The following is a 23,467-nucleotide window of genomic DNA, read 5'->3' as shown; positions in this document are numbered from 1 at the left end:
TTAGTCAATTAATTGCTCAAATTTTCTGTGTTTGGAATTACAAAATGGTTTAAAGTTGTTGCTTTTAGCAGTCAATTTGAGTGCTTATTATTTTTTATCTAAATTTTAAGTGTTACCTGCTTCCCTGTTTAGCTACAAATCTACAAATACCATGTTTCTACCCAAATTAGTGGTTCAGTGTCTAGAAATATTGGAAACCATAATACCGTTTGTCTTCATACATGGGCTGAATTACGTTTCTAAAAATGCCTTTCTTGCAGTTTATTCAGCTTTACTGTTACTCTTTGTTTTTCCCAGGAGAGGGAGAAATACCCTTAATATTGGGGAAAATCATACTATAATGACTCTGTCTTTGTGCTTTTAAACCATCTGTAAATCAAACATAAGATTACTGATGCAGATACACCCAAGGAAGATGCCAACAACTCATTCATGATTTCTTGGTTTGCAGAATTACAATTATTAAATACTGTCCTCCTTTGCAATTATAGAGCCTATAATCAGGAAGATACCTAGTTGTGTCTATTTGTATAACCTGTAAACAGATGCACCAGCCCTCCAAGCAGACTAACAGCCCTGGGGTAGATGTTCCAGGATGGTTGAGAAGGGAAGGGGTTATGGGGGTTAAGGGTCAGAGGAGGTGAGCATGGGGCGGTGAGGAGAGAGGATTGTGCTGATTTCTGCATTTCAATTTGAGATTTTTATTATCTTCAGCAACAATACATAAGGATCTTTTTTTTTTTTGTTGCTTTTTAAATGATGGGGTATTGTTTCCCTTTGAAAAATCGAACTAACAAAGTTTTCCCAAAATGGTATCTTCTTGAATCAATATCCATTTTTTTAGTTGTGATTAGTTTGCACATGTAGCTTTCATATCATAAAAATTTTTTTAAAAGATTTATTTATTTATTTGAAAGATAGAGTCACAGAGAGGCAGAGAGAGAGAGAAGAGAGAGAAAGAGAGAAATAGGTAGGTCTCGGCCGGCGCCGCGGCTCACTAGGCTAATCCTCCGCCTTGCGGCGCCGGCACACCGGGTTCTAGTCCCGGTCGGGGCGCCGGATTCTGTCCCGGTTGCCCCTCTTCCAGGCCAGCCCTCTGCTGTGGCCAGGGAGTGCAGTGGAGGATGGCCCAGGTGCTTGGGCCCTGCACCCCACGGGAGACCAGGAAAAGCACCTGGCTCCTGGCTCCTGCCATCGGATCAGCGCGGTGCGCCGGCCGCAGCGCGCTGACGCGGCGGCCATTGGAGGGTGAACCAACGGCAAAGGAAGACCTTTCTCTCTGTCTCTCTCTCTCACTGTCCACTCTGCCTGTCAAAAAAAAAAAAAAAAAAAAAAAAAAAGAAAGAAATAGGTAGGTCTTCCATCTGCTGGTTCACTTCCCAGATAGTAGCTGGAAGGATCGGAGATGGGCTGATTGAAGCCAGGATTCAGGAGCTTCTGCTGGGTCTACCACGCAGATGCAGGGGCCCAAGCACTTGAGCCATTTTCTACTGTTTTCCCAGGCCATAGCATAGAGCTGGATCAGAAGTGGAGCAGCTGGGATTTGAACCGGTGCCCATATGGGATGCAGGCGGCAGCTTTACCTACTACATCACAGCACCAGCCCGTGATAAAAAAATGTTATTAGGAAATTGAGACGTGGTCATGGCCAACAAATCCACTGGTGTGGAAGGGTGGGTATAACATGAACATAAACGGTGCTGGTCTCCCTGTTACCACTCCTAGCTTTAGAAATAACCACAGTTGACAGTGTCTTGCATATTTTTTAGACATTCTTATGTACATATATCAAAATTATATCCAACCTTGAACTTCGTCTTTTTCATTTACGGCATATAATGTGCTTCCACTGTCCTTACAACTAATGCTACCTCTTTTTTTTTTTTTTTTTTTTTGACTGGCAGAGTTAGACAGTGAAAGACATACAGAGAGAAAGGTCTTCCTTTACTGTTGGTTCACCCCCAAAAGGGCCGCTACGGCCAACGCACTGCACCTATCCAAAGCCAGGAGCCAGGTGCCTCCTCCTGGGCTCCCATGCGGGTGCAGGGCCCAAGTACTTGGGCCATCCTCCACTGCCTTCCCGGGCCACAGCAGAGAGCTGGCCTGGAAGAGGAGCAACCGGGACTAGAACCTGGGGTGCTGGCGCCGCAGGCGGAGGATTAGCCTAGTGAGCTGCGGCGCCGGCCGTACCTCATTTTTTTAAAGTTCGTTTATTTATTTTTTTTTTTAATTCAAAAAAGAGAGAGAGTGAGTGAGTGTGTGTGTGTGTGTGTGAGAGAGAGAGAGAGAGAGAGAGAGAGAGAGAGAATATGAGGGCAAGAACAGTTATCCCCTGCTTCACTCCCCAAATGCCCACAACAGCTGAGCTGGGCCAGGTGAAAGCCAAGAGCCTCCCTGAAAATTTATTTTAATTAAAAGTAATGGTAACACAGGCATGAGCATTTAAAATTTCTTTCTGTTTGTTTGTTTTTTAATTTTTTTAGACAGAAAGAGATCTTCCATCCACTGGTTCACTCCCCAAGTGGCTGCAATGGCCAGAGCTGGGCCAGGCTGAAGCCAGGAGCCAGGAGCTTCATCCAGATCTCCCATGTGGGTGCGGGGGCCCAAGTACTTGGGCCATCTTCCACTGCTTTTCCACGCACATGAGCAGGGAGCTGGATCAAAGTGGAGCAGCCAGGACTCAAACTGGCACTCACATGGGTTGCAGGCACTACAAATGGCGACTTGAACTGCTACGTTGCAGCACTGCCCCTGAAATTTCTGTTTTAACATCATGATATAGCAAGTTTTGCTAAAAGACTCTCTGATATTGGACTATCTTTGTGTTCCTGAAATGAACTCTGCTTGGTCAGAACATTGACTATTCATCGTGTTCTTCAAATACAGACAACACATAACAACTATTGTTTTAGCACAAATCAAAACACATTTTTCAACACAAGATCAAGACCTTAACTTTAGGTGTATTTCAGAGAACACTGCTGAACGTACTTTCCTGTTTCGGTGAATAATTAGGGAACAGAGTCAAGAATTCCCTGGCGGGAACCTGTGGGTTAAGCACCTGTCGACTGCAGTAAGAGGCATTTATCATGTGTCTGACGTGTTAGTCTGTGTAACAAGCAGCCATTGTTCGTCTAACTTGTGGAGCAGGAAATTGCATAGGGAAATGGCCTTTGGTCCCTGCCTCCTTTTTTCATGTTTAGTACAGTTACAGATACATAGCATCATAGGCTCTGTTATATCTTCTAATTTGTGCCTTGTTAAGGACAATAGGCACTTCTGGAAAAGTCTGTCATGTCAGTGAGACAAGCCTTTTAATTTAGTATTAATTTTAGATTGATCATGTAGCAGAAAAGTGAAAAATACATAATGAATATTTGTGTAAATCGCTTTTCCCAGTTATGTTTGCTAAAAGCATTTTCACCCCTCAGATGATGACTTCTTGCTTCCTTCTTTGTCTTAGCTTCAGAAGCATCAAGGGCATTAGAAACATGGTGCTGTGTGGAGCAAAGATCCTTTATGTTGAAAAAGGAAGCGAGTGGGTTCCCACGCTGTACGTTCCTGTTATACACAAACTTGTGCATGGTTAGAATCAGGAATTACAGTGAGAAACACTGGGAGTAGTTGTCATAGTTACCATTTATTGAGGGCGTCCCAGAGCCAGGAGGTTTTCTAAGTGCTTATGTTTTTTATTCTTTAAAGCAGTTCCGTCCAACAGGTGCTGTTGTTGTTGTAATGTTACAGGCAAGGAAATGGATCCATAGGGAAGTGAAGTGCTTGCCAGGGTCCCACAGTGACCCAGTGGCAGAGGCAGCACTCAAGTTCAGGCCTGGTGTCTGCAGAACTTGTGTGCTTTTGAGTGGTCCACTCCAGAGGGGCAGATGTTGTGATGCACCAGATGGAGACGCTGCTGGGGGCACCCACATGCCATGGTAGAGTGCTGATTTGGATCCCAGCTGCTCTGCTTCAGATCTGGCTGCTTGCCCATGAACCTAAAGAAGGCAGTGGATGATGATCTAAATGTTTGAGTTCCTACCACCTCATGGGAGACAGGAATGGAGTTCCTAGTTCTTGACTTCAGCCTGGCCCAGTCCTGACTGTTACAGGAATATGAAGGTTGATCTCCCTGTCTCTCTCTCCCTCCTTCTCAAATAAATGAGTGAATGAATGAATAAAGAAAAAAAATAGTCCACTCTACAGCCAATGATGGGTCTACTTTCATTCATGATATATTTGTTGAGTGCCTATCGTGTGCAGAGATTTATTTATTGCTGTAGTTCTGGGGAAGTACTGTGGTGTGCGTGACATACATGCTCCCTGCCAACATGAAGCTGAGGTTCTTGGAAAAAAGAATTGCATGAACTTCATAAGTGAGTGTTTGGCACATCAGGCTTTGTTTTGGAAAGGTGTTTGACAATAACGAGGAATGATTTTGACATTTCTGTGTTTACCTGGTTGGCTAACAAGAGCCCTCTCTGGAATGTGTTTCTAATGGAGACCAGGGAGACTGGGAACGTGGGAGGAGATTCCTGGACTTGGCCCTCGGAGAAGCTGAGTGAGGACCCCAGCACTCCATCATTCACTAGCTGTGGGGAAGTCTGAGCTGCAAGTGTCTTCATTTGTAAGCTGGGCCTTGAACACCCTACCTCCTGAACTTGCAGTAGGGTTAAGGGTTCAGTGAACACGGATCCCTAGCACAGTGCATGATGATGAAGAGGTTGAATAGCTGTTGCTTTTCTCCCTTCTATACGCTTTACATTCTTGAAAACTTTAGCAGAAGATGTTAAGTGTGGGGAGAGAGTTCAAGTTGAGTTATCTGTACAGGAAGCTTGTCCTTCTTTGTCACCAAAGTAGCATATTTGTTTGAATGACTTTTTCTTTGAAATTGGCATTCGGGAAGATCTTGAAAAAGAGTTGGTAGTTGCAAGATAACTGTGAATTAATATTCACAAAACACTGTCTTTTTTTAAAAGTTATTTTAAGTGCTTTTTTAAAAAAAGATTTATTTCTTCGAAGGGCAGAGTTACAGAAAGACAGAGGGAGAGGGAGAGAGAGAAAAGGAGATGGGGAGAGAGGGAGGTGTGTTCCATCCTCTGGTTCACTCCCCAAATGGCTGCAATGGCTAGAGCTGGGCCAATCTGAAACCGGGACTCAGGAGCTTCTTCCGGGTCTTCCATGCTGGTGCAGGGGCCCAAGCACTTGGGCCATCTTCTACTGCTTCCCCAGGCCATAGCAGAGTGGATTGGAAGTGGAGTAGCTGTGACTTGAACCGACGTACTTATGGGATGGACCACAGCCGACAGCTTTACCTGCTATACCACAGCACTGGGCCCTTTCTTTTTCTTCTTCTTTTTTTTTTTTTATTTTATTTTTTTATTTATTTGAAAGGCAGAGTTGCAAAGAGAGATATGTTCTATCTGCTGATTCGCTCCCCAAATGGCCACAACAGCCAGACTGGGCCAGGCCAGAGCCAGGAGCCCAGAGCTTCTTCCTGGTTTCCCACGTGGGTGCACCGGCCCAAGCTTGGGCCATCTTCTACTACTTTCCCAGGCTGCTTTCCTAGGCCTATTAGCAGGTAGCTGGCTTGGCAGTGGAGCAGCCAGGACTTGAACCGACACCCATATGGGATGCCGACGCCACAGGAGGCAGCCTAACCTGCTATGCCATAGTGCTGGCCCTAAAACATGATCATCTTGGAAGAGTTAAATATATATATAAAAAAAAGTATTGTATAGGGATGGCGCTGTGGTTTAGCAGGTTGAGCCACTGCCTGCAGTGCCGGCAATCCCATAGGTTGCCGGTTTGAGTCCTGGCTGCCCCACTTCTGAGCCATCTCCCTGCAAATGCACCTGGTAAAGCAGTAGAAGATGGCCCAAGTACTTTGGCCCCTGCAACTATGTGAGAGGCCCAAAGGAGATTTCTGGCTCTTGGCTTCAGCTTGGTCCAGCCCCGGTTGTTGTGGCCATTTGGGGAATGAACCAGCAGATGGAACATATGTCTCTCTCTCTGTCTCTTCCTCTCTCTCTTTGTAACTCGGCCTTTCAGATAAATAAAATAAATCTTTTTTAAAAAAAAGTACTGTAAGATTGTTTTCTTCATAGAACATTGGTATGTTACATCTCTGTGCTACAATTTATGTCCATTCTGTACATTACAAATAATATATTTCCCTTTTATTTTAAAGTGATGGTGCTTCTTACATGCTTATACAGATTAATAGCCACATTTGTTTCTCATATTTATTCTTTTTTTTTATTTTTTTAAATTTTTTGACAGGCAGAGTGGACAGAGAGAGAGAGAGACAGAGAGAAAGGTCTTCCTTTGCCGTTGGTTCACCCTCCAATGGCCGCCGCGGCCGGCGCACTGCGGCCGGCGCACCGTGCTGATCTGATGGTAGGAGCCAGGTGCTTCTCCTGGTCTCCCATGGGGTGCAGGGCCCAAGCACTTGGGCCATCCTCTACTGCACTCCCTGGCCACAGCAGAGAGCTGGCCTGGAAGAGGGGCAACCAGGACAGAGTCCGACGCCCCGACCGGGACTAGAACCCGGTGTGCCGGCGCCGCAAGGCGGAGGATTAGCCTAGTGAGCTGCAGCGCCGGCCCTCTAATATTTATTCTTAGTGTAAAGGATAATCGGTGTATGGTACGTTTGATAGAACCCATTACCTATTGATTCAGTTAATGGTGCGTACGCTTAGTGGCCTGGGTCCTTGCATCTGGTCTGTAACAGGATTAACGCTGCTTTTTCTTCCTGTTTCTGCTGCTGGCATGCCAGTTACACCACACCTAGCTGGCTGTAGTGATGCCAGGTGATCTTGCCGCCTGCTTCCTCGTCTGTCCTCAGTCCTCTGGCACGTCTTTGTCATAGCCTCCCACACTTCACGCATGATGAAGTCTATCTATATTTGATGTTAAAGTCAAGGCCCTGAGGAACCTAGAGTTCAGTTGCTCTGTACCTCCATCGTCTTTGCCCTGTGGCACATACCCTCCCACCCCACCCATCTGTGACTGCCCTCCTGCGTCCTTAACACTCCTTGATTTTGACGTTCATGATGTATTCCTCCTGTCGGCCTTTTGAGTAGCTCGCCATCCTCACCCCATTTTGTAGATAAGGAAACTGAGGCCCAGAGAGTTCAGTGGCTGGTTCCAGGCACCCAGAGCTTGTCAGGAGAGCAGTGAGTGGGAAGCCAGGGAGTCAGCCTCTGGGTGCTGGGTGCTGAGCGTGGCCTGCCTTTGGGGCCCAGCCCTCGCTCAGGGGGTTTGTGGTCACCTTGGGTGGGAACCTGTTGGGTGACACCCAGCACCTAGTGACAAGGGCCAGCCTGAGGGGACTGGCGTGTCAGCCAGGATCTGGGAGGAGTGGGGAGAAGGCCTGGAGTTTACTCCCTCATAGGCGAGTGGGGATGCGCACCGATTCTGCCCTTGTGTCTTTGGACAGCTTAAGCCAAATACATCAATATGTTCTTCAGGATGTATTGCTCGTGTGATTCTTACACAGCTGGCATTTATTTACTTCAACACAGAAACTCCATGAGGCAGGTCTTTTTTTTTTTTTTTTTTTTTTTTTACAGGCAGAGTGGACAGAGAGAGAGAGAGAGACGGAGAGAAAGGTCTTCATTTGCCGTTGGTTCACCCTCCAGTGGCTGCTGCGGCTGGCGCGCTGCGGCCGGCACACCGCGCTGATCCAATGGCAGGAGCCAGGTGCTTCTCCTGGTCTCCCATGGGGTGCAGGGCTCAAGCACTTGGGCCATCCTCCACTGCACTCCCTGGCCACAGCAGAGAGCTGGCCTGGAAGAGGGGCAACCAGGACAGAGTCCGGTGCCTCAACCAGGACTAGAACCCGGTGTGCCGGCGCCACAAGGCGGAGGATTAGCCTAGTGAGCCGCGGCGCCAGCCGAGGCAGGTCTTAATAGCGATATTGAACAGATGAGAAAAGTTGAGATTCATAATGCTTAGTAGTGTGCAAAGGTTACACCAGTTAGTAAGTAGTGGGGGGAGAGTGGCAGAGCTAGGGGGAGCCTCACTGTTTGTGAATCCTGTGCTCTTTCCCCAGACTATAAATCAGTCGTTCTGTCAGTAACTATAGCTGGTAATTCATATGCCTGCCTTCACAGATGACTTTGTCTATCAAGTTTGTGTGTCAGTGGAATATTTAGCTCCCTCGTAAACGACTACAGCATTATATATAAATCGCTAATAAATAAAAGTTGTTTTCATGTTTTGGTTTTGCTAAAGCCAGGGGCATTTCAGATTATTTTGCTTGTGATAGTATTAAACTGTAATGGTTAAATGAATTAATTGCAGGGTATGTGCATCATATTTATAAAATCAGTAAAGCTACATAAAATACCAAGTGGTAGTTTTGAAGTCCCTGGAACATGAAAGCTAAATTGGAGACCTAAGGCCCGCCTTATCTGTTCTGCAGACTTGATACTTGAGTATTATTTACATACTCTGACTGATGTCATAGATACGTAGGTAGGGATCATGGGCAATTGTTTTCAGACTACCCATGGTTCCTGAGTTACACATCTGTTTTTGTAGTTGTAATTCCATTGAATAGTCACTAGAGTTTGGACTTGTTTTGCAGATAGTTCTTGTCAATGAAGGGCCTTATGGTTTTTTTCTTAGCTATTTTGGGTAACCTGTTGGACTTTTATTATTTGTTTTCCTCCCTGTCCTGATCTTTCTGAACCAGTGTTCCCCTTATCTTCTGAGTTTTCCTTGAGTGCAGGTGGCTGAAACACACTGGTTTTCAATCAAGTGAAAACAGAACATTTATTGAGGTAGTGCTAGGGGCATGGTTATTCCCAAGCCACCATACCACAGGAAGGGCAGGCAAGGAGCTGGACTAAGAAGCAACAGGAGCTGTTTTCTGTTTTGTTTTGAAGATTTACATATTGATTTGAAAGGTAGAATTACAGAGAGAGAAGAGGAGACCGAGAGAGATCAGAGATCTTCCTTCTGCTGGTTCACTCCCCAAATGGCTATGTGGCCTAAGCCAGGAGCCAGGAGTTTCATCTGGGTCTTCTGCATGGGTGGTAGGGCTCCAAGCACTTGGGCTGTCTTCCCCTGCTTTTCTCAGGCACATTAGCAGGGAACTGGATCAGGAAGAGGGGCAGCTGGGACTTGCACCTGCGCCCTTAGGAGATGCTGGAGTAGCAGGAGGCAGCTTTACCTGCTGTGCCACAATGCCGTCTCCTGGAACTGATTCTGAACGCTGTCCTGGAGCTCTCCACGTCTTGCCTTGATTCCTTGTCTTGCTGTGCCTGGGCACAGGGCTCAGAAACCCTGACCTCACCCAGAACTCACTTTGGCTGGCCCACATTGGATTATTACAGTCCTGTCTGCCTGCTGATTTCTTAGTTTAGAGCGACTGGCCTGAGGAAGCCCTGTCTGTCTGGGTCAAAGGCAGTGTCTGTTGGGCTCCAAGCTTCCTTCCCAGCCTAAGGGGACATCTGCCGTTTACTCAGCACATTTGCAGATGGGAGACAACCGGCAAGCCTCAAGCTCCTTGTTGGAGGGAAGCCGGAGTTGCCTGTTTTCACCACCTGCCCCGCGCGACTGCAGGTGACCCATTTGGAAGTGTCTTTTTCTGCTGGGAAACATTACTGCTCGTAACAGAATAACACTTCCTGCAGGATGACAGGGAGTAAGAGCAGACAAATGGCCCTTCTCTTCAGAGGAATGGGGGCATTATCCTACATATCGGATCATCTGGCTACTAGAGGAGAAAGTCCCAAAGAAGAAATATTGCTACACATTTGTATCACAAGGTGTTTTATCTTTCATTTTCATTTTAGTTAATTTTAACAGGTTCACTATGATTTGTGAATATGAGTCTAAGAACATAATGATATTCCCCTCCCTCCCTCTTTCCTTCTTTTCTGGTTTTTTTTTTTTGTTTGTTTGTTTTTTGTTTTTGAGATAACATATTTTAAATCTACATGACAGTAAAAAGCTTACTACTTTACTGAATAAGAAGTTTAACAAGTAAAAAGCAGAGCCCCTAGTTTAGCAGGAATATAAATAGCTATAAATAATAATTGAATAGAAAAATGATAATTTCACTCATTTACAATTTTTTTGGTCAAATAGTCATTCATAATTTCTTTCAGTGAAGTAGGGTCAGTGACAACCTGACATCTAAATATTTCCTGGGTGCTTACAATGTGATAACTAAGTTCATTTAGATGTTAAACCATTTCTGCTCAACAGTTTATGCACAAGAATAATTTTATGCAGATTGCCATGCACATAATTATTCTGTTAGTTACCACAGATCGGGGAAAACATGATATTTGTCTTTTTGATGCTGGCTTATTTCACTAAGTGTAATGGTTTCCACTTGCATCCATCTTGTTGCAGAAGACAGGAGTTGATTCTCTTTGTGGCTGAGCAGCATTCTATAGTTATAGCATAAGTTTTAACAAGATACAAAGCGAGAAGCTAAAAGTCACCATCATCTTTTGTCTTAGGTTTCAAGATGCTATTTTCTTCACAACATTGAGAGCAGCTGACCACTTGGTTTCCTCATTGTGCACAATTGTTGCATTTAAAAATCAGGTTGGGTGCTTTTTCTAGACTTGTGAGGGTTTCTGATTTGAAAGAAACCATTCCTTGCATGCAAGAAGGTGGATTTTAGGCGGATGACACTGGGATAGGTGTAGAATGAATGGTTACCTTAAAAAGCATTTCGGATTCATGCTCTCTCTGCAAGACCCACATGCATTCTTTGAGATTGCTAGAGACAGGAAGGTGCAGCCCTGTGCTGAAACCCTGGTGGCTCTCCTTCCAGAGGTGTAGGAAAGTTAGCGTGCTTGCATCCCCACAAATGTCACCCACCCTGGTGCCACTGTGCACATTCCACAGAGAGTGTGAGTGCGAAGGAGCCGTACAGCGGCTCCACTCAGTGAGCTCATGCCCTGTGGTGGCTGGGGGGAGGTGGAGACGCGAATGTGGTGGCTGCAGCCTATCTCCATTCCTGCGGGCCTCTCATTTCTGGGGTTCAAAGTACCCATTTTCCATTCAACAGGACTTCTAAATGTCATCCCCTGATCATTCCAGTGCCCAACAGGAGAAAAAGCTCTCTGTTTTCAGGATGGAGGGAAAACTCACTGTTGTGGATTTCTTGTGAGAATGCTCACAGCAGGGCTCCTTATGGAATTTTCATGAATAACGTTGAGGGGGCCAGCGTTGTGGCTTAGCGGGTAAGGCTGCCGCCTACGGCGATGCTGGCAACCAGTATGGGCTCTGGTTGGAGTCCCGGCTGCTTCAGTTCTGATCCAGCTCTCTGCTAATGCACTGAGGAAAGCAGCAGAGGATGGCCCAAGGGCTTGGGCCCCTGCACCCACTTGGGAGATAGGGAAGAAGCTCCTGGTTCCTGGTTTCAGTCTGGCCCATGTCGTTGTGGCCATTTAGGGAGTGAACCAGCAGATGGAAGATCTCTTTGTCTCCATCTCTTCCTCTCTCTCTGTTAACTCTGCCTTTCAAATAAATAAATAAATCTTTAAAAACACAAAAGATTTTCAAAAAGAGAATAACATGGACTCCTTGACTCTAGGAGATTTTTGCTTCCTAGGTTGTGTTTAGAATTGAGCCCCCATGTGAGAGCCATGAGGTGGAGACATGAGTGAGATGAGTTTTGTGTTTCCACCTGCAAGAGAGCATTTCATCTCCCGTGGTGTGTGTGATGTGGAGGACAGGGTCAGGCAGATGTGGCATTTGAGCAGAGCTCTGAGGCAGCGGCAGGACTGTCATAGGTGGGAGTGGGTATTGGAAGGGATACTTAGCAGCAAACACGGGAAGACAACATGGATGGTACTCAGAGAACGGCCAGCCAGTTGTGTAGTGATGAGTGAAGTCTGTGGGTCCTGTTATTTGATAATAAGAGGAGAGGCAGGGATCTGATTGTGGACAAGGGGACACTTGACGGTCATGGCGAGTATTGAGTTTTATGGGGCTGGTGGTGTTGGACCATTAACTTTTTTTGTCATAAAGCGAAGTTAGCAGATGTATCATCCCTAAGAATGGTCAGGATAGAACCCCCAAGTTTCCAAATAGGTCCTTATAGTCCCACCCCTCTCATCTGGATTGTTACCCCAGAAGCAGGTGGGAAGGAGGGGTTTTCTGAGGGGACAGCTGCAGGTCCTGACAGCTCTGCCCCACTTGAGTGTGTGTGGGCTAGGAAGAAATGAAGGAGGTAGACTATCAGCCCAGTGTGTGGTTATTGATTATATGTTAACTACATATTTGATATAATTATATATGATTTATTATTATATATTATTGTTATAGGTCTTATTTATGTTGAAAGCCCAGCAAGCCACCCTGATAATTATTGCTTTATGTAACCTTATCTTTTAAAATAAGAGCAAAACACGTCTCATCTCCAATTTACCCACATATTTATCATTTAAAATTTTTAAATTGTTAATCCCCATTGTTTTTGTATAACACCATTTATTGACCATCTTTAAGTGTGCAGTGCTTTGGCATTGGGCAAATTCACAGTGTTGTGCAGTCATCACCACCACCCGTGCACAGAACACTTCCAGTTCAGTTTACTAACTAAAATTCTGTACCCGTTAAACCCTTCACTCCTCATTCCCACTCCCCCAAGCACTTGAACGTGACCATGGGCCTCTGTCAGTCTGAGTCCTCTTCGCCTTACATCGGGGTTTGTGCAGGCCAATGTGTTAGCGGACACATACAATGTGAGTATTTGTCCTCTTGTCACTGGCTGATTTCACTTAGGGTTCATCAGTGTTGCAGCATGTGTCAGAACTTCCTGTTTGAAGCTGAATAGTAGTCCACTGTGTCTCTGTGTCACTTGTTTTTCCATGGACTCTTGGGTTGTGAATGCCGCAACTGTGAACATGCTTGTATAAATACCTGCTTGAGCTCCTGCGTTCAGTTTTTTTAGGTAAATGAAGGGTCTACAGAATTTTTAGGGAAAATGTGTATTATGAAAAAGATACAAATATTTTTAATCTGTTGGTGCCACAACCTTTGTGAAGTTCCCATATATACCCAGGAGTGAAATTGTTGAGTCACATGGGAATACTGTGGTGAATGTTTTGAGGGATCACCACAGTTTTTCACAGTGGCTGCACCACTTTGTTCTTACCATTAATGCACAAGGTTCCAGTTTCCTCACACTCACCAACACTTGTTATTTTCTGTTTTTGAACCAAATGAGTGTGAGTTGCTCTTTGTGGGTTGAACATTTTTTCACGTGCTTATTAATGATTTATATAACCTTCTTAGAGAAATGTCTGTTCAAGACTTGTGCCCATTTTTTAAAATCTATTGTATTTATTTGAAAGGCAGAGTTACAGAAAGGCAGAAGACAGAGAGAGGTCTTCCATCTACTGGTTTAATCCCCCATGGCCGCAGCGGCTAGAGCCGGGCTGATCCCAAGCCAGGAGCCAGGATCTTCTTCCAGGTCTCCCACGTGGGTACAGGGGCCCAAGGACTTGGACCATCTTCTGTTGCTTCCCAGGCACATTAGCAGAGAGCTGGATCAGAAGTGGAGCAGGTGGGACTCGAACTGGCACCCATATGGGATGCCGGCACTGTAGGCGGTAACTTTATGCCCATTTAAAAACTGTTTGTTTACTTTTCTATTGTTGAGTTGTAGGAGTTCTTTATATATTCTGGATTGTAATCCCTTATCAGACACATGCTCTACAAATGTTTCTCACCATTTTGTGTGTCAAATAAATATCTTTTTTTTTTGTTATTTGGCTCTTCATTTCTTCCTATTGACTTGAGTTTGATTTATTATCATATCTTTTCAGCCCCAAACTCTTCCTTTAATTTTTGTTAGACACTTCTGCTAGCTGCAGATTCTCAGTCTTTTTTTTTTTTAATCTGGTAATTAATTCACTTCATCTTCATTTTTATTTCTTGTGAGGAGCAGGGCCCGTCTCCCGTCTCCCGTAACATGGCAGGGCCCATTGCCCGGGAGACAAATAAGTACTAAGACTGTAGACAAATAAATACTGAGGACAAATACTGAGATTACCGAGACTAGACTAAACTACGGGAACTGCTAAGACTAACTCTATGCATCTGATCTCCCACCATATGGCGCTGAGAGGGAGCAAACAACTTCCACACAGCTGCCTCACCAATTCGACTAACAAGCTGCAGGAGCTGATCCTGCCCCTGATTGGAGGAGAGCAGCGTGCTCAGCGCGTGGGGAGAGAACGCCAGCAGAGTTGGGATTGGTGGAAGAGGACTATAAAGGAGGAGAGAGACAATATGCAGCAGGAACATCTGAGGAACCCCTGAGAGAGCCGGCCGGTGGTGTGCCGCTCCTCCGTGGAAGCTGGGGAAGCAGCGGGGGTGCCGCCCCTCCACGGAGGCGGGGGGAGTAGGGGGAGCGGCAGCAAACCCGGGAAGGGCCGGGGAAAGAGAACAGCTCAGGGTCCGGTGTCGTTCCTCCACAAGAGGGGGAGCGACAATTTCTTTTTTGAAGAATCATGTATTTGAAAGGCAGAGTGACAGAGGGAGGGACAAAAAGAGAGAGAGACAGGCTGATTCCATCCACTGGTTCATTCCCCAAATGGCCACAACATCAGGGCTGGGCTAGACTGAAGCCAGAAGCCTAGAACTCCGTGGAACTCCATCTGAATCTCCCATGTAGGTGGCGCGGCCCCAAGCACTTGGGCCATCTCCTGCTACTTTCCCAGGAGCATTAGCAGAGAGATGGATTGGAAGCTGAGCAGCCAGGACTCCAAACAGCACTCATATGGGATGCCGATTGTTGTAGGCACTGGCTTAACCCCCTGCATCTCAACACTGGCCCCTTCACCTTTATTTATTTATTTTTTTTAAAGATTTATTTATTTATTTGAGAGGCAGAGTTACAGAGAGGGAGGGAAGGACATAGAGGTCCTCCATCTGCTGGTTCACTCCCCAGATGGCCTCAACGACTGGAGCTGGGCTGCTCCAGAGCCAGGAGCCAGGAGTTCTTCTAGGGCTGCTACGTGGATATGGAGCCCCAAGCAGCTGGGCCATCCTCCTCTGCTTTCCCAGGCCATTAGGAGGGAGCTGTATTGGAAGTGGAGCAGCTTGGACTTGAACTGGCACCCATATGGGATGCTGGTGCTGCAGCCAGAGGCTTAACCTACTATGCCACAGTGCTGGCTCCCTCAACTTTATTTTTAAAGGACTCTTTTGCTAGATACAGTATTCTTGGGTAACAGTTTCTCCTACCTGTCGCCATCCCGACCTCTTGTTTCTAAAAAGAACTTAATTGTTTTATTGTTACCCTCTGTGAGATAAAATATTTTTCTCTTGCTGCTATGAAGATTTTTTCCTCTGGTTTTACAGTTTGACTAAAATGTGTTTGAACAGTTTGACCAAGAGGTGTTTGAGTATGTGTTTGTTCTGTTCTGAGGTTCTTTGAACTTCTTGGATTTATAGATCCGTGTTTTTGTAAAATTCAGACACTTGTTGGCCATTATCTCTGACATTTCTTTCCTTCCTACTTTTCTGTTTCCTCTTGTTGAGGTTGCATTATAGACAGTATGGCGTGCGTGGAGTCGTCTCACAGTCTTCTGAGGTTCTCCATTTTTATTAATTCCTTTTTCTTCTGTTTTTTTTTTTTTTTTGAATTAAATCATTCCCATTGGTCCCCAAGTTCCTTGATTCTGTCTTACCAATTCAAATGTGTCGATCAAACCTAGTGAAATTTTTATGTCAGTTACTGTACTTTTCTTGAATTTCCATTTGGCTCTTTTTTAAAATTTCTCCCTATGGAGTCATTGTTGTCATGCTTTCACTGGTCAGCCATGGTTCCCTTTACCTCTTTGAACGTGTTGGTAGTCACTGTTTATAGAAATCTTTGCAAAGTACAAGAGCTGGGCCCAGTTGGAGACAATTTCTATTGAGACCCCCTTTTGTACTTTTCCCCTGGTTGTGGTTCTCACTTTCCTGTGTCTTTGTGAGTTTGCTGAGAGCCAGGCGTTCTAGCTTATGTATTGCAGTAGTTCTGGATTCTGATGTCCTCTTCACAGGTGGTTGCTTTTTGCATTTTTTTAAAAATAGTTTTCCTGTGCAAAATCTGTGTGCTCTGGGTCTGCTGCAGTGGGTAGCCGCGAATGCCTCTTCCTCTCTGTGCAGTTTTCACCCTGGTTTCTTAGGGCTGTCTGCACGACTGGTTGGAGATTATACCACACCTTGAGCTGGCAGATCTTGCTGCCAAGCTGCCTCACGTGTCCTGTGCATGTGCCACAGCCTCACAGAGGGCCGGAGATAAGTGCATGGCTCTGGCACTGTCCACTGCCTCCTGCCTGTTCATTCTCCTCTACAACACCCAGCGATGCTTGAAGAGTTTTTCAGACCCCTCTTTGTCTCATTTCCTGTTAAATCCCTGGTTACTTTGCTGGTCTGTTCCCTACTGTGTTCAGGACCACAACCCCAGGCTCTGTGAGCTCCTAGCTGTCCTACTTGTCTGTCACCCGGGTTGCTGTGCCCACAGTGCTGCTGGGCGGGATTGTGTTTGCTCATGTGTATGTGTGCTCTGCTTGGGATCTCTCAGTCACGGTAGCCTCCTTGCACAAAGCTGGTAGAACTGCCTGCTGTCCAAGCTGACGGCACAGGATCCCACTGTTCTTACTTGACATTTGGTGGTTTTTCTCTGAATAAATGTGTCTTAATTTATCAAATGCCTTTGGTATACAGATCCCTGGATTCTCTTTGTTTTGTGTAGTTTTCACACTGCTTTTTGGGATGAGAATTTGTCATACTCCTCCTGTGCTATACTGTACCCTGTAGAGGTGTTTTTTTTAAGTACTCAAGATGTAGAAGAAACCATATTATTACAACATTGAGGAGGACAGTGGGTCAATATATTCTTTTTATGTGAATGTTTTTATTTTTACTAGAAACAAGAGTTTTTAAGTTTTTACCATAATATCTAAAATGTTTTTAAAAATTATTTATTTATTCAAAAGGCAGAGAGCTGGAGGGAGAGAGAGGGAGAGAGAGAGAAATCAGTCTTCCATTCACTGGTTCACTCCCCAAATGGCTACAACAGCAAGGTTTAGACCCAGCTGAAGCCAGGAACAAGGAACTTCATCTGGGTCACCTACATGAGTGTCAGAGGCCCAAGTAGTTGGGCCGCCTTCACCTGCCTTCCTAGGCACATTAACAGGGAGCTGAATCAGAAATGGAGCAGCCGGAACTCAAACCTGTACTCTGATATGGGATGCCGGCTCTAAAGCAGCAACTTAACCCCCCCATGCCACAGTGCTGGGCCCAGAGCATTGTTAAACTGATGTTTTTCATAGCTATTTTTAAATTTAGTGCCTTGATTTTGCTGCTTGCAGAAACAGTGTGTTTTTAGAAAATGTTAGATTTAAAAGGTAATTTTGAAAAGGGATTAGACATATTTGAAAGAAAGACTGATTATTAATGAGAACCTCATTTTCCTTTTTATGTTTGAGATATGACTGTTTCAGGGAATTTTATAATTATCTCTTCTTTTGAGATACAGATGTTTAAAGGAGTTTTACAATAATCTGTTTTTAAAAAATCCTTTACTTATGATTATAAACAGTACATTCCTCAGGATAACCTAAGAAAACATAGGTAGGAAAACAAGAACCATATAATCATACTAGCAAGGAGTAGTTGCGTTTAAACTTGGGAGTCTGCCCTCCCAGACTTTCCCATACATATTTTCTGTGGGTTCACACTGTGCACCTCTCTTAAAATCTACTTTAAAAAAGCAACTAGTAATATTCAGTAGACATTTGCCTAGCAATTAAGAGGCTCATTAAGATGTGCACATCCCACAGCTGAGTTCCCCGGATTTGAGACCCAGCTCCCACTCCGGTTCCAGCTTCCTGCTGATGCACACCCTCAGATGCCGCAGGCAGTGGTTCAAGTAGTTGGGTCTCTGCCACCCACTTGAGAGACATGGATTGTGTTCCTGGCTCCTGGGTTCAGCTAGATTCAACTCAGGACATTATGGGCAGTTGTGGACTGAACCAGTGGATGAAGCCATTTTCTCTTTCTCTCTCTCTCTGCTTCTTGAATAATGACTTTTTATAAAAACACAATTTTTAAATGCCTACATAACATACCAGAATATGGATGTTTATCTAAATTTATTATTTGTTGTTGAGAATTCAGATTTCTTCTCTTTTTCAACTGCGATTTCTTCAGACCAGGTTACTTGAAGAGCACCTGCTGGATTGGGCATGAATATTTTCCAACAATACACAAGCAATAAATTAAGATAAATATCCATATATACTGTTAATATCTATGAAACAATTTAAAATTGTTTTGCAAAAATATGTAGTGACAGGAAACATCACAAATATTTTCTTAAAAGTGAATTTCAAGACAAGTGTGTAGTATGAAATCACAGAAAATAAGTGTACAAAAGATCTGATGGCATTTAAAAATGGAAATGGAAGTTTGATTTTCTTGAAGAAGAAACAACCATTAGGTTATTTTAGTCATTTATTTTTTACCTAATTTTTCTTCTGATGTAGAAAAAATGTACATATTTATGGGGCCCCATGTGATATACTGATGAATGTATACATTGTGCGGTGTTCAACTCAGGGTAAATATAAGCATACCCTCAAACATTAACCATTTCTTTTTGGTGAAAATATTCAAAACCTTTTCTCCTAGTATGTGTGTATATGTATACACACACACACATATGCAGACATGTGTATATGTAAACACACAGAGGTATATGCATAACTGTATACATGTTTATATATGCTACAGTGTGGTTATTTATAGTCACCCTGCTGTGGCAGCAGAACCCCAGCACTTATTTCTCCTATGTAACTATAACTTAGTAACCACTAATCAGTATTCCCCATCCTCGTCCCCTCTCTTTCCAGCCTGTGGTAATCACTACTATTCTCTAAACTGCTGTCAGATCAGTTTTTAGATTCTGTACATGAGCATTTTGCAGTACTTGTCCTTCTTTGTCTAGCGGATATCAGTTACCATAACAACCTCCGTGTTGTCACAGATGGCAGTGTTTCATCCTTTTTCCATGGCTGGGTGGTATCCCATTGTGCGTATACATCATGTTTTCTGCCTGCCTCAGTTGATGAACACTTAGTTGTTCCCATTTTCCCAGGCTGTTGTGAATAGTGCTGCAGCAAACATGGGAGTGCAGGTGTCTCTTTGATAAATTGCCTTCCTTTGTCTGTATATCCAGTAATGGGATTCCTGGATCATGTTCTATTTCTGACTATTTCAGGAACCCCCATACTGTTTTCCACAGTGGCTACAGCCCCACCAGCAGTGCACAAAGATTCGCTTTACTCCACGGTCTCTCCAGTTTTTGTTGTCTTTTGTCTGTTTGGTAATAGCCATTCTGTGATGATTAGTGATGTTGAGTATTTTGCCCTGCACATGTTGGTCATTTGTATGTCTTCCTTTTAAAAAAAATGCCCATTCAGATCTGTCGCCCATTTTTAACGGTATCATTTATTCCTGTGCCGTTGAGGTGAACTCTGCCTATTCTGGTTATTAGCCCTGGTCCGATGTGTGGTTTGCAGATGTTCTCTCCCATTCTGCAGGGTATCTCTTCAATCTGGTGATTCTTTCCTTGGCTCCTCAGTTTGACAAAATCCTATGTATTTTTGTTTTTGTTTCTTGAGCTTTGGGGGTTTTAACCATAAAATCCTTGTCCATTTCAGTGTCTTAAAGCATACCTCCCCCCAATTTTCTTCTAATACTTTCATCACTTCATGTCATATACTTAGGTCTTTAATCCATTTTGAATTGATTCTTCTTTGCGATGAGACAAGGGTCAAGGTTTATTCCTCCTCATATGGATGTCTAGTTTCCCAAGTGCTATGCATTTTAAGAACTGTCCTTTCTCTAATGTGTGCTCTTAGCGCCCTTCTGGAAGATCAGTTGGCTGTGGATGCATGGGTTTTCTTCTAGGCACTCTATTCAGTGAGTCTTCGATTTTTTTTATACTTGTTAGCATCTATTTCTTTCAGTCCTCTTGGAGTGTCTTATAGGAAAGGTCTGGCAGTGGTAAGTTGTCTCAGTTTTTGTTTGCCTGACATTGCCTTTATCTGTCTTTTGTACCTCAGGATAGCTTTGCTGGATACAGTATTTGTGGTTGGCAGTCTGTGAAAGCCTCATTCTACTCCCGCCTTTGCTGTAGGATTTCTGTGGAGACGTCTACAGTCAGGGGAATTGGAGCACTCTTAGGGTGCCTCGTCTTTTTTCTCTTGCAGTTTTGAGAATCCTCTCCTTAACGGTAGAGGACTTGGTTATATGTCTTGGGGTACATGTAGGTTGAGTTGAATCCAGCTGGGGACCTCACCTTCCTGTATTTAGATAGGTTTTTCCCTAGGTTTGGGTTTGGGAAGTTTTTTGTTAATATCTCTTTGGATGTACTTTCTACCCCTTTGGCACTCAGAGGTCTCTGTTGAATTTAATATTTGCTCTCTTCATGGTGCCCCAAATTCCTATGAACTTTGTTTATTCCTTTTTTTTTCTCTCCCCCTCTACTTTTTTTTTTGTTTTGTTTTAAATATTTATTTAGTTATTTGAAAGCCAAAGCTGGAGCCGGCACCGTGGCGCAGTAGGTTAGTCCTCCGCCTGCAGTGCTGCCATCCCGTATTGGTGCCGGTTCTAGTCCCAGCTGCTCTTCTTCCAGTCCAGCTCTCTTCTGTGGCCTGGGAAAGCAGTGGAAGATGGCCCAAGTCCTTGGGCCCCTGCACCTGTGTGGGAGACCAGGAAGAAGCACCTGGCTCCTGGCTTTAGATTGGCACAGCTCCAGCTGTTGCGGCCATTTGGGAAGTGAACCACCAGAAGGAAGACCTTTCTCTCTGTATTTCCCTCTCACTGTCTGTAACTCTACCTCTCAAATAAATAAATAAAAAGAAAGAGCTGCAGAGAAGGAGAGGCAGAGAGAGAAAAAGAGAGAGAGAGAGAGAGAGAGAGAGAGAGAGAGAGAGACTATCTTCCATCTGCTGGTTCATTCCCGAAATGGCACAACAGCTTGGTAAAGCCAGGAACCAGGAGGTTCTTTCGGGTCTCCCAAATGGGTGCAGGAGCCCATGAACTTTGGCCATCTTCTGCTGCTTTCCCAGGCTCATTAGCAGGGAGCTGGATCTGAAGTGGAGCATTTGGGACTTGAACTGGTATCCATATGGGATGCCAGCGCTGCAGGCAGTGGCTTTACCCACTATGCCACAACACTGGCACCTGACTGCATTTTCAAATATCTGATCTTTGAGCTCTACCATTGATGCCTTCTATTGTATTTTTAATTTTGCTTAATATACTTTTCAGCTTAAGGATTTCTGTGTGATTTTTAAAAAAAATCACATCTCTATTAAATGTATTAGAATAATAAATCATTTTTTTCTGTTTTCCTGAATTTCACCGAGTTTCCTTCAAACAGCTATTTTAAATTCTGCTTCTAAAATTTGCATATATCAGTTTCTATCTGACAAGTTTCTGATACCTTATTTTCTTCATTAGATGAGATCATGGTTTTTTGAAGGTTCTGTTTTGAGAATAATTATTTTATTTACTTGAAAGGCACACCCATGTGTGCATGCAAACACATAGACACACACTTACACACACACACATCTCATCCACTGGTTCAGTCTCCAAATGCCCAAAACAGCTGGAACTGGGCCAGGCCAATGCCAGGAGCCAAGAACTCAACCTGGGTCTCCCATATGATTGGCAAGGACCCAGCAACTTGAGCCACTGTGCTCATTGGTAGGAAGCTGGAACTCAAACCCAGGCACTGATGCGGGATGCAGATATCCCAAGTGATGCCTGACTGCCCTGCCAGCTGTTTGCCCCCTGAAAGTTCTTGATGCTTGTTGGCATATGATACTGTTGGCATGTTGAGGGCTTAGGGTTTTTTTTCCCCCAGTCTGCAATCTGGCTTTGTTTGTGCCTGCCTTCCAGAAGTTGTGAACAGCACACTTACTTTCTCTGAGCCTGTGGACACTTCTGCTTTTTCACACTAGGTAACACCCTGGGGTGAATGCTGTTGGTATGTTGTGGCTGTGTCAGCGCTAGAGGGCACCCCCTACCCCAAGCTGGTCCCTCCCGCTTAGCATGAGCTGTTAGAGTCTCTGGTCTTTGGGCATCATCTGGCCTCAGGTCTCACTGTGACGACCCCAGCACTGAGCTCCAAGGCAATGTTTGGTACTCACTTCCCATCCTACCCCACAGTGGCTGGTCTCCTGATCCAGTATCTCTTGGAGGTGGGGGAAGAGGTGGTGGAGGCATTGCCCTGGCCTCTTACTGAGGAGGATCCAGAGGCTCCATCTGCAGGTACTGGCGTGGCAGGTCCTGTTTGGAGCTGGGTTTTACCATGGCGGGGTCTGGTGCTTGGTTTCATGTCCAAGGTCTGTGTATAACACCCTCTCCCTTGCCTAACTGGGAGGTCTGGAGAGGTCGTGTGGGGAGAGGTGATGTGGCAAGTCTTTGTTTATAGCTTTCTTCAGTACAGCTTTTCTTAATAGTTGCACTAAAACCACACCCTGCACTCTCTCACCTGGTGTCCTTGGCTCTTCTGAAGATGGCTTCGGCACGAATAGCTGTTCTCATTGGTCTTGCTGTGAGGAGATGGTGCTGGTGTGTCATCTTTCTGGCTGCCGTCATGCTTGGCCGCATGGGTTTACTTCGTTTTTTACTTTAACAAGTAAACCAGACTGAGTTGCATTTTCCTATGAATATGATGTCTTTATTTTGAGTCTTTGAATATTGGTATGCATCGTTCTATCATAGTTTGGTCATATTCAGCATACTCAAGATATTTATAGGATTTGTTTGTTTCTTTTTTTTTTTAAAGATTTATTTATTTATTTGAAAGTCAGCTACACAGAGAGAAGAGTGGCAGAGAGAGAGGGGGGTCTTCCATCTGATAGCTCACTCCCCAATGGCCGCAATGGCTAGAGCTATGCTGATTCAGCTAGAGCTATGCGTATCCGAAGCCAGGAGCCAGGAGGTTCTCCCAGGTCTCCCATGTGGGTGCAGAGGCCCAAGGACTTGGGCCATCTCTTGCTGCTTTCCCAGGCCATAGCAGAGCGCTGGATTGGAAGTGGAGCAGCCGGGTCTCGAACCAGTGCCATATGAGATGCCGGCGCTTCAGGGAAGGGCATTAACCTGCTGTGCCACAGCACCGGCCCCTGGGTATTAGACTTGTAATGATCACATGGAGAGGCCTGATGGAAAGATGCTCACTAAATACTTACATATGGAAGTTTTGTTACTGAACTGGAGAGCCCAGGACTTGTTTTCCTGTAGTTCTGGCTATATGTAAGTCTGAACGTCTCACCGTAGAACTCTGATCAAAGGATACTCATTCTGAAAATCTTTCAGAGAATTAGAAGAGTCCTACCATGTTTTGTCTGATGGTTTTCTCATATGTGTATGTCAGGCAGCACAAATCTCAGGAGTGAATAAGATTATTCAGAGCTTTCCA

General features: G+C 44.7%; 1 protein-coding gene across 1 annotated transcript in view; it reads left to right on the top strand.

Moving 5' to 3' along the window:
- Window positions 1-23,467, top strand: part of PRKAR2B (protein kinase cAMP-dependent type II regulatory subunit beta) — a 131,910-nt gene that overhangs the window by 44,939 nt on the left and 63,504 nt on the right. The window lies entirely within an intron of this gene.

Source organism: Oryctolagus cuniculus, chromosome 3 (genome assembly GCF_964237555.1).
Source record: "Oryctolagus cuniculus chromosome 3, mOryCun1.1, whole genome shotgun sequence".
Taxonomy (NCBI): domain Eukaryota; kingdom Metazoa; phylum Chordata; class Mammalia; order Lagomorpha; family Leporidae; genus Oryctolagus; species Oryctolagus cuniculus.
Note: the sequence above shows the minus strand (reverse complement) of the source record. Positions and strands in the feature narration are given on the sequence as shown.